The 12,171-nt window shown below is 36.0% G+C and overlaps 1 pseudogene; it reads left to right on the top strand.

Moving 5' to 3' along the window:
- Positions 1 to 10,418: 10,418 nt before the first annotated feature.
- On the top strand, positions 10,419 to 10,900 carry LOC120223695 (annotated as a pseudogene).
- The last annotated feature ends 1,271 nt before the right edge of the window (positions 10,901 to 12,171 follow it).

Below are 12,171 nucleotides of genomic sequence, written 5' to 3' on the forward strand. Positions count from 1 at the left end.
TTCCTTTAAAAACAAATATTTTTAGATACTGCAAAGATCATTTTCAACACATTTAGATATTTGGGCTTAATATATGCAAACAACTTTCTGAATTTTAAAACAAAGAATGCAGAAAAACATTTCATTTAAAAATATATTTGACAATTTTAGATTACCCTGGAAAGAAAACCCCTATTTGGGTTTTCAGAATTGTCTGTGGCATATGCCTAATTACCCCTTCGATACAAAGGAGGAGGGTTTTGTTTAGCCCTATTTACAATGTGTTCTTACTTTCAAATTGCGTGTTTAACCACAGAAATGTTAGGCACAATGAATGTCATATTGCTTTCCTCCCAAATAGAAAAGTGAATGAGAGAGTATGGGGTATATATGGTTCACTTGTCTGGCCAAGATCCGCCACTTTGTTTTTCTACAAATTCTTCAAGTTCTTCTGTTACACTCTGTGCTTATCTAATAATGGAGTATTACAAAGCAAATTATTTTGGTTTGTCAAGATTGTTTTAAAAGTATAGTTTCGAGGCGCCTGGGTGGCTCAGTCGGTTAAGCCTCCAACTTTGGCTCAGGTCATGATCTCACGATTTGTGGGTTCAAGCCCCGCATCGGGCTGTGTGCTGACAGCTAGCTCAGAGCCTGGAGCCTGTTTCAGATTCTGTATCTCCCTCTCTCTCTGACCCTCCCCTGCTCACACTGTCTTTCTCTGTCTCTCTCAGAAATAAATAAAAAAACATTAAAAAAAATTTTTTAAAGGTACAGTTTGCTATAAATAAATAAATAAATAAATAAATAAAGGTACAGCTTCCTGAGACTAATTTCCATTACAAAAATAGCTTGAACTGTAGGAGCGATCTGAAAAAATTTGTGGATAACAAATGGACCAAAGATAAAAGCTTTCTCACTAATGAGAGAAAAAGAAATATTCAGTTCTTCTGACCTGTGGTGGGTTTTTATCTTCCTTCAAGAAAAGTAACTTTACTTGCAAGTACTTTTCAAGCTGTTATTAATTCTTAACTGTGAAAGATTTTGAAAATTATTATATATTTTGTGAGGTCAATATATTCACAGAGGATGTTGAGTTAGCTAAAATATAATAGAACAAATTATATAAAAGTATTAATGTCATGAAATTGCATGTAGAAGTATCTCATTTCTTGTATGTTAATCATTCATGTGAGTTTTAATAAAAAGTTTTATTTTACTTTATTTTAAAATTTTTTAATGTTTTATTTATTTCTGAGAGAGGGAGAGAGAGAGGCAGCATGAGCAGGGGAGGGTCAGAGAGAGAGGGAGACACAGAATCTGAAGGAGGCTCCAGGCTCTGAGCTAGCTGTAAGCACAGAGCCCGATGCTGGGCTCGAACCCATGAACCGTGAGATCATGACCTGAGCCTTAGTAAAAATTTTTAAAGATGGCGGGTGGATATTGGTGTAACTATGGCCATCCATGACCAATTTTGGTTGGAAAGATCTTTTGCTGTCCTTGTAAAATGTGCCTGTTAGTCTTATATTTGCTCTATTAAACAGTTAAACAAGTGATGAAAGATACAGATATTTTGAGTTGCTCATTATAACTCTAATCTCTACCTCTTTCCTTTTATAATACAAGCAAAGTGACATTTATCACATATTATAAGCCTCATGAAAGTATAGAGAAAGAGAGAGAATGAAAATTATGGGAAAAGTTAAACTGAGGAATTTAGTCTAAGAATATTTTATTTAGTTAGTACATTAAAATTTAATATTAGTTCAGGTTTAATTTTTGTCTTTAACTTCTTGCCAGAAGTTTTAAGTGTTTGAAATGTTGGGTTAATAATTTCCAACTAAGGTCATATAGCTGTAAAATTAAAGCTACCGAAGTTACTGTTTAAGTCATAGCAAAGTATGAAAAGATACTTCCTTCTTTTTCCATTATTTATTATAGAAATGTCTATAGTGATTTTAGAGCTGGGCAATTATTGTGCTGATTGATATCATTAACCTCTTCCAGATCAATCTTTCCAAAATACAGCCATTATCAAAAGAGAACTTCTCTGGCCAAATATCTCCATATCTCCATTATACACTAGGTATGAAAAGAGCATATAATGCAAGCCTTCAGTAATGTTATCCTGATTTATCATTCCATTCCTATTGACTGTTACTCTCCTTCACATACACACAAGCTCTTCACATATACACAAGAAGTGAGCCTACTTACCATTCTCTAAATATGCACTTTCTGTGTGTGTGCATATCAGCACTTCTACTTGAAATCTTCATACTCTATATTCAGAGTTCATCTCAGCTCTGGCTGGTTAATTTCTCTTGTTTCTCATCCTTTCTTTTGAAATTAAACACCTTTTCTGAACTGTCCTGGTGCATCAGTTCTTTCAAATGGCATGAGGCCTACTTAGTTTATATATGTAGCAGATAAAGATATACTTTACTTACATACATATGTGATATGTAAAATTATATGCACATATATATGATATATGTACATAGGAATATAAGTGTGCACATATGTGTATGTTTCAGTGTTAGGTCTGGAGGCAAGGTTTAAATCTTTACTACTCCCCATAATCTGTGAATGTTCTTGGATAAATTCTCTAACCTCTTTGTGCCTCAATGTCCTCATGTAAAAATGTGGTTGGTAATGGTAATTACCATATAGTGTCATTGCGGACATCAGGTGAGAGTCTGAGGATTGCATATAGCATATACCATGAGCTCAACAAATGTTAGCCTTTCTTATTATTACCTGTCACAAATTCATATTATTTTATTTATTGCATATATTTCACATGATTTTTATGAAATAACATCTGTAGTACATCTATTTGTGTAAACATATTTGTCACCAAACTGTTTATACAAATGTCCTCATGAAGTATTTATACATAGCACCTCCTAGGAAAAATATATATACATATAATTTTAGATTTGAAAGCCATTTCAAACAACTGCTGTGAGAAATATTAAGTTTATGTAAAATTTTATCAAAAGGAAATACCACTTTACTAACAAGCATGTTAGAAAAAACCCCAAACCCACACACATGTTGAATACAATCATAGCACTAAATGTGCAGAATGCGATTGTGAATTTATTGGACCAAATATATATTTAGAGGCAGCCTACAAAGTTCCAGATGTTCTAGGGGTGATGTGACACCACTGAGGTCTGGGCGCTGTGGCGTAACCACCCATTTCCCAAATGTGCCATCACACTCAGTGGCGTGTGAGGGATGCTGATGAAACTCCGTGTCCCCTAAGAGGACCAGTACTTGAGCCACCTGTAACCCTAGAAGCCTCACCACTGAAGCCAGTCTGCAGGAGGTTGTAATTAGAATCAATTACCCATGTTTAATTAAAAGACAATGAATATATTCTTGCCTTACATACTTATCTACCTCCGTTCTGACCCAACTCTCTAAGCTGTCAGCTGGATTTTTCTCCCTTGTGTATATCTCATATTTCTAATCTTCCCCAACTCCTAGAGCCCTTCCGCCATGCCCTGTAATACATATAGTCTGTCACCAGCCAGATCTACACCATAAACCTCCTCTCAAAGCATTCTTTCGCATAACACCTCTATGTGAGTCATAGTGACAAAGCCCCAAAGCTATCTTAAGGGTGAGTACTTAGTTTTCTCACACCACATACTTTCCATGGGGCTGAAGCTGAAGGTGGAGGAGTATTCTACTTGCTCTCATTCCTGGCTCTGAATGATTTCCCATCACTCCCTCTTAATAAGCTTGAGTTGCTGTGGGATAATATCACAGTCTAGGTGACTTAAACAACCGACATGTATTTCTCACAGTTTTTAAGGCTTGGAAGTCAAAGATAAAGGTGCCAGTTCTTCGTGAGGGCTCTCTGCTTTAAAGTGGCTGCCATTTCACTGTGTGCTCACAGATCTGTTTTTTGTGCGCCCAAGAAGAGAGGGAGCTCTCATGTCTCTTCTTATGGGGCACTAAACTCATTGTAAGGGTTCCATGCACATGACCTCATCTAACCCTAATTAACTTCCAAAGGTCCTGCCTCCAAATACCATCACAATGGGAATTAGGGCTTCAACAGAAGAATTGAAGGGGGCACACAAACACAATCATGTAACTGATAACACTCCTCTAAATCCCAACTATTTTGAAATTCATGTTATCTGACTATGCTACATAACATTTCAAAATTTTAGTCAATAGGAAACATTCACTTAAGTATTAACATCTGAGTCATTCTCCTCTCTCCCTGTAGTCATTGTTTATTATACGGTCTTCAGCATCTAGTAGGTTGAAGATTCATGTCACTGGAACCTTCAGATCTTGTCATCCTTATTTAAAAATGTATTTGAAATAAAATTTTCCTCCTGCCTATCTCTTTTTCTCATAGTAATTTCTAGATTTTTTTACTTCCATAAATATATGACATCTCAAATCTTGATTTAAAGTATCTTCTCTTACTACAGCCTTCTAACATTTCAACTCACTGACTTTGCATATATTTCAATAATTCTTTGATTTCCCTGAATCATACAATCCATTAAATTTATTTTTAAATTTCTATCTGCTATTTGCATATCTCTCTGTGTCTTTCTCGCTCTCTCATCTCATTGTATGCAGAGCAGGAGAGAATAAAAGCATATGTTCAGAACATCATCTTGCTCCAATCCAATTTTTTTCTGAATTACTGTTTTTTTTTTTATATTTTGAACATAATCATGTGTATGTAGATAATCCTAAAATCTATATTTTGAACTTTGGTATATCCCCTATCTTTCAGATACTATCTATTGTACATCATTTAGATTTTTGCAAACACATCTTATCTTAAATTCAGCATATCCAACAATAAACTAATTTTCTTCCTAAATTCAATCTTTTAACAAAATATAAATTCCAAAGAATGGCAGCATGATCTAGTCTAAGAGCAACCATTGATGCCTCTTCTCCATTACCCACACTTCTCACCATCAATCATTCCCAGATCACTATCATATACTACCATATCTTATCTTGATTATGGAAATGGCATCTAATTAGATTCCATGCTTCTAGTCTTCCTCTTCTTTGGTCCATTTTCTAGGTATTTAGAATAGCTATTCTAAAATAAAACTTTATCAATTTAATATTCTCTTTAAAAGCTTCAAGACATTTTAATGCTCTTAGTCCACCATGAGAAACATTATTGATTACCCAACCAACAGCCATTTCTCCCGTTTTTCTGGCCAGAAGAGCCTATCCCCTATAATAGTCACTGAAAATGCCAGATAGCTCCTTTCCTAGATGTGCTTGCAATTTGAGAGTCAGCAAATAACTCCGTCTTGGCCAACTGAACCTGAGACATGACCTATTACAGAGTTTCTCACATTTTCCTGCTTGACAAAATGAGAGTAAAGATTATTGTATTAGCTCCTACTGCACTGTCTGGCTCTGTTCTTGCTTTGCTATAGTCTATTCATAATATGGCAGTCATTTAAAAAGAAAACCCTTTAAAAGGAAGTCAAATCATGATGCATCTCTACTCATAACCCTCAATTGGCTTCCTATCTGACTCTAAATGGTAATCAAAGTACATACACTAGCCTAAAAATTTCTATATAATCTACACACCCATATTCTTTCTGATGCCACACCTAAGATGGTAGCCCACTAGGTATGAGACACATAATTGAGAATTTGGGGAATATTTAAATACAACCTGTACTTCTATTCTATTCTATTCTATTCTATTCTATTCTATTCTATTCTATTCTATTCTATTCTTCATTTTAGAGAGAGAGCACATGCAAGTGAGCAGGTGCAGAGGGAGAGGAAGAAAGAGAATCTTAAGCAGGCTCCATGCTTGATGCAGGGCTCAGTCTCACAACCATGAGATCATGACCTGCACCAAAATCAAAAGTCAGACACTTAACCTGAGCCACCCAGGTGCCCTACAACCTGTATTTTAAAGAAAGCTGCAAAGAATTGGGATCATAACTTTTTAAGAACTTACTAAAAAATGATTGAACAGGCTTCAGCATACTTAGATATCAACCTAATTTCTTCCACATCCTTTTTGGCCTCCTGAGTAAGCAAATAGTAGGGGAGTGGGAAAGAAGGGAGAGCTGTGGGACTCCTAAAAAAAGTCATGTGTTTTTCTCCCCTATCCCCATGGGAGATGCCCTTACCCTAAAGCCAAATTGAGGAAGCTTCAAAAAGCCGCTGATAGGGGCGCCTGGGTGGCTTAGTCGGTTAAGCGTCTGACTTTTGCTTGGGTCATGATCTCGCGGTTCATGGGTTTGAGCCCCGCGTCGGGCTCTGTGCTGACAGCCAGCTCATAGCCTGGAGCCTGATTCAGTCTGTGACTCCCTCTCTCTCTGACCCTCCCCTGCTCACGCTGTCTCTCTCTCTATCTTAAAAATAAATAAAACATTTAAAAAAAAAAAAGCCGCTGATAGAAATTAGAAGTTCTATCAGCAAAAAGTTCTATCTGCAAAAAGGGGAAACTGATATCTTTTCTTTAATTTGGACATTCACTTATGCAGACTTGCTAACCTGTTTCCTGTGCTTAATTAACAGCAAAAAGATTTAGACAGAGAAGGCAAGATGTAAAGAAGGGATGTCAGTGAACAACCTAGACACATATTCCTCTCCCAACATGAGGTGACAATGGTGAAGTTTTCTGTGGATCAAGTGCAATTGCAGAATATATCCATAATCAATATGTCTTGTCATTTGCCTCAATCCAGTTGACCCATTTGGTGTGAGTTACCAGAATAAGAAGTTGTAGAATATGCATTAAATAATGAGAGTCAAAGTAGGAGGCTGGGAAGATGTTCATACTGAGCTAGATCTCTCCAGTCAGAGAATCATGTAGTGGGTTTTAGCAGTACATGTACCCACTGACAGAACTGGCTGTTGAATGCCTGCTACATGAAGGATATGGAAAATGGCACTTTGCCAAAAATTCTGCCTTATGGCACTAGAGTCTGAGAACCTAGAACCAAAAGAAGGATGAAAAGAGTGAACAAAACCACTATCTTTCCAAACCATGAAAGAAGGAAAGAAATATAGTTAAAACATATGAAATGGAGTGATAATTCATTTTATTAGGACTCCTAAATAATTAAAATTATTACAGAAAGTAATTAGATTTGAAAAATTCATTGAATACTGAGGGTAAAGAGATTTTACATATCATAATTGGTGGCACAGACTAATATAGAATTATTTGATATTTATATCACAATAAGTTTTCATATTCCCAATAAAGCAATCCTTTAGATAGATGCTTTGTTTTATACTACACCCTCTTTCTGGGGAGGTCACTTATCAAATAATTTTAATTCTTAGAGAAACTAAGGCTGAAAAAGTTTATTTTCCACAAGTGGATAATTGGGAGAAGTTAATTGACCCAACTAAAATTACAGGCTTGGTCATAAGCTATCTCAAATACACTACTCATTTGAATTCATATACTCCATCTTTGATAATAAAGGCAGTTTTTGTGTAAATGTAAGTTTCACTCTTACATGAATAATTCTCAGACACTTGTAGTGGAAATAAAATAGAATTATACTATTCTAATTTTCTCAATCTTAATACTATGAAGTTTGCCAGCTTTTTTTTTTTTTTTTTATAAATCACTTAGGTCTCTGAATGTGTTGAGAGAGATTATATCAGACCAATGCTAACAACTTAAACAACTATTTGAAGGAGTCTGAAGGTTCTCCATACAACCAAAATCTGAGAGGGTGGTTAGGAGGGAAACATAGAGAAAGGAACATGGCACTTAACTCCTTTTTCCCTCAAGATGCATCTGTTAATTCCAAATGGGGAGAGAGGATTGAAAAGATGAGTCTTTTCTAGTGGTTTCACGAGGCTGCAGAGACCGAAATTGGGCATCACAACTGCTTAGGTAGAAAGGCCTCATAAAACAAGCCAGGCCTAGAAGACTTCAAAAACTGGAAGTTTTTCCCTTCTGGAGAAAGACAGCATGATATAGAGCCTCTAGTAATCTTTCTAATATTTTATTAAAATTTTCTAATACTTAATAAAAATGAGCCAAACAGTTTAGAGTTATTAAATGCAAATATTAAAACCAATTGTGACTAAAATGTTCAATAAAACAGACAATGAGAAGGAGAATCTCAGCAGAGAATGACAGTCTATGAAGAAAAAGTTAAAAGCATGTAACTGGAAAATCCAAAACAGAAAGCTAAGAACAAATTAAGTGGATTGATGGTCAAATGGACCCAGCTGAAGTGAGAATTAAGGAAATTGAAGATAGGTTACCAGAAAATATCTGGACTGAAACAAGAATTGCCACCATACAGAATTCGATTTGCCACCATACACAGAGTAATTAGTGCAATTCTTAAACATAGTATGCATCTACCACTTCTACTACTAGTACTTATTACTATTGCTTACTATTATTATTACTACCAACACCACTAATTAATTCTAGCTTCTAAAATACCAGTTAACAATTATTGAACACTCACTATGTGCTGAGTATTATTATAAAAACTTTAATGTATTAATCCATTTGATTTATACTAGAATTTTTTAAGAAAAAACTAGTATTGTCCTCATTTTATTTATTTTATTTTAATGTTTTATTTATTTCTAGGAGAGAGAGAGAGACAGCGTGAACAGGGGAGGGTCAGAGAGAAAGAGAGTCACAGACTGAAACAGGCTCCAGGATCCGAGCTGGCAGTCGGCACAGAGCCCGACGCGGGGCTCGAACCAACGAACTGCGAGATCATGACCTAAGCGAAAGTCGTACGCTTAACCGACTAAGCCACCCAGGCGCCCCTGTCCTCATTTTATAGATGAGAAACTAGAGCACAAAAGATTAAGTAAGGGATGCGTGGCCAGCTCAGTCAGTGGAGCATGTGACATCAGGATTGTAGGTACAAGCTTCACTCTGGGTATAGAGATTACTTAATAATAATAATGATAATAATGATGATGATAGTAATAATAATATAATACAAAAGTTGCTTGAGGTCATGTATTTAGTGAATGGTCAATATCAACTCTTAATCAACTTAATCCTACTATACTGATTCTCAAAAAGATAAGTGTCAATAAGGTGATGAAAAAAAAGCAAGCAAAAAGGATTTGAGGGAGAGAATGGGAATGAGAAAGAGAAGGATGCTTGTCTAACTACTTTCTCAAGTTATCTTTTCAAAGTCTTCCATTTCTTTTCTACATGTAGAATGAAGTGTTCTTATCAAAGTAAAATCTTGATCATTTTGATCATATTAGCATAGGATAGGGAACAGAAAAAAGGCATCTGATCTACACCTCTTACTTTAGCATCCACAATATTATTTAACATCACCATAATTTCTATAACTTTCAATAGTAAATAATGCTAAATTTTTACTGTGGATTTTTGTACTGGGCATAATAGAGTCACTTATCTCTAATGTCAGAAAGTCTAGATGAATGGGCTAATGTTGAGAAAGCATATCAAATGCAAAGTAGACGTTTGAGAGATTGTCTAAAGATTTTATAAAAACAAGCAGAGGGAGTTCTACTGGGAGTTTGGAGATACACAGATTGAAAACTGCCACATTTCACTTAAAGAAACATATTTTATATCCCCTGTAGCCTTCATACATATCTTCTATTCTTGTTGACCTTCCTTAAAGTATCTGCTCACTTTTTGTTTTTTTTTTAACAAATTGTCCAATACAGACCACTAATTAAAAAAAAAAAAAAAAAGAGTAAAGATTTTCTAACAGAAGTGCCTGAAAAAGATTTTTTGACTTAACAAATAAATATTAATTACATTCATTGTAATAGATATTCTTAAGTCATTTAGAAAAGATTTCCTAAAACAGGTTAAATAGGAAATATGTAATTAAATGAAGCAGGGTCGCTATATTTACACACCCAAATAAAACTAAGCATGCAAATAGGAAGGTGACATTTAATTATACAGACAGAAAATTAAAAAAAGAATGAAAGCATTTTACTTTTATCATAGTTATCAGGATTTTAGATATACACAGATGTTTAAAACATGAAAAAACGATTTAATTCTTATTTAAACCTATTCATAACACTGCAATTATGTTTTAAGTCATTTAATGTGTTAATGATAATCACAATTATTAATATTTTTCTATGCTTCTGCACATCCTAAGTTCAAAAGAAGTGAAAGACACCTCCAGTTGTCCTTTGTATCTTGTAAATTTAAAATTTTGATTAACAGTACTCAGAATCAGTGAACTATTTAAATCTTGCAAAAATACTCAGTTTTCTAAGATGGTCCTTAAAAAGTGTGTTTCTTTATTTAGAAAGTGTTTTTGAGAGTATATTACATGGTAACACCTTTTTAGACCCTGGAATCATAGTAGTAAATATACAGAGAAAACCCTGCTGTTGTGGAGCTTATAATTCATTTAAGGGAAAATAGACAAAAAATTAAATCTGCTGGCACAGCCAAGATGCATGCCCTAAGCTCTCCACCTCCCCCGCCTGTAGCCCGCAGCCCCAGCAGCAGTGGTAACACCAGGTGGAACATCTACCCCCACAACCTCAGGGCAGCTGGCACCTGCCAGGATGTGGCCATCCTGAACTATAAGGATTCGCCTTCTATCTGCCCACCATCCCAGGTCAAGCCTTGATCAGCATCTTGCCAGCTGAGGTTGGTGTCCTGGTTGGAAAAGACAGGTCATATTTTTCGTGAATGAGCTGACACTTGGGGGCCAAAAATGTTGTTATCCAGGACTCAGTGCTGCAGAACGGGGAATTTACTGTGGGTCTTCCTACCAAAAGTGCTTGGGGAGCTCTCACTTTCAGAGCCACTATCACCATGACTGCCAAGAAGCCAGTTGTGCTGATGGGCAAAGAAGGTGTCCCCTGTGGTGTGACCAACAAGAAATGTTATGGAATGGCCTTCTACCTTCCACCATGTTCCCAGTGCTGACCTCATCTGTCCCTTTCCGCCACTACTCTCCACTAGTTTTGCACCCCTCTCCTTCCCATTCACACATACATCATTTTTATTTGTGGGGGGTTGGGGGTGGGTGGTTATTGCTGCCAGAACCATATGGGCTAGGGGCTGGGGCTGGGTGCAAATAAGCCTTATGAAGATAATGAACAATGTAAGTGTGAGTTGGGTTAGGACTAATTTAAGTATGCAAGTATGACTTACAGAGGTGGTGACCTATGGGCAGAGACCAAATGAATTAAAAAGCAACCAAGGCTATGAACAGGTAGCAGAGCCCCCCCAGCAGAGGAACAGCAGGCACTTCCCCCAAAGGAGAGTCACATGTTAAAGTAATGGAAAGAAGCTCCTGTGGCTGGAGCACAGAGAGGCAGCTGTGTAGGCAATGGATCATAGAAGAACAAGCAAGGCAGGCTTCAGACCATTAGGGAGCTATCTGCACAGTTCAGGTGAGGATGATAAATAACACTGATGCGTGGACCAGGTGGTAAGGACAGAGATGGAGCAGAGAAACCAGCATTCAGAATAGTTTCATTGCTTGACTTTTAAGTCTTTAAGTTGAACCTCTGCAAGTATTTGCTCTTGATATTACGTTTTTAGCTTCTAGTGTATCCCTTCAATTAGTTTTCATTCCTAATTAATATACTTTGTTTTTCATTTAATCATGGACGGCACTGACCAGGTTGGAAAGAAAACCACATCTGGATCTTAATAAATCAGTAAATGTGAGACTATTTATACTTCTGAGCATGGAATAGAAAAGCAGGAATATAATTTTAAAAATATAATTTTCTTTCACATAGATTAAAGATAGTGAGATTGGCAGCCCTTCCAGTGTTGGAGGCCAATGTGCTGCATAAGTTCTTTTGACAAACTAAAATTTGAAATATGACCAAGAAAGTTATTTGTGAATTTTTAGTTTTTCCTTTAACAAAGGTTTCTAAATGCATCTTTAAAATCTCTATCACGAAACCTTTAACAGGAGATCATTTTAGTGGAACAAATTTTATATGTCAGTATTACTGTACATAATTCTTCCCTTTCTCATGCACAGCAATGGCTCATTTCTAACTTTTAATTTTAGAAGTTGGAAATCCCCATTATACATGGAAGAAATATAGCCTATGCATATATAATATATATTTTCATGGTAAAGAGCAAAAGTCATATATTTGGAGATCTAAAATCAGCTCCAAGTGTTTCTATCCCAGCTCCTTTCTTTGAGGCAGAACTTTCTTCAAGCCATCCTA

The sequence above is a fragment of the Hyaena hyaena genome, unplaced genomic scaffold, assembly GCF_003009895.1.
Source record: "Hyaena hyaena isolate Hyena2069 unplaced genomic scaffold, ASM300989v1 scaffold_1029, whole genome shotgun sequence".
In the NCBI taxonomy this organism is placed as follows: domain Eukaryota; kingdom Metazoa; phylum Chordata; class Mammalia; order Carnivora; family Hyaenidae; genus Hyaena; species Hyaena hyaena.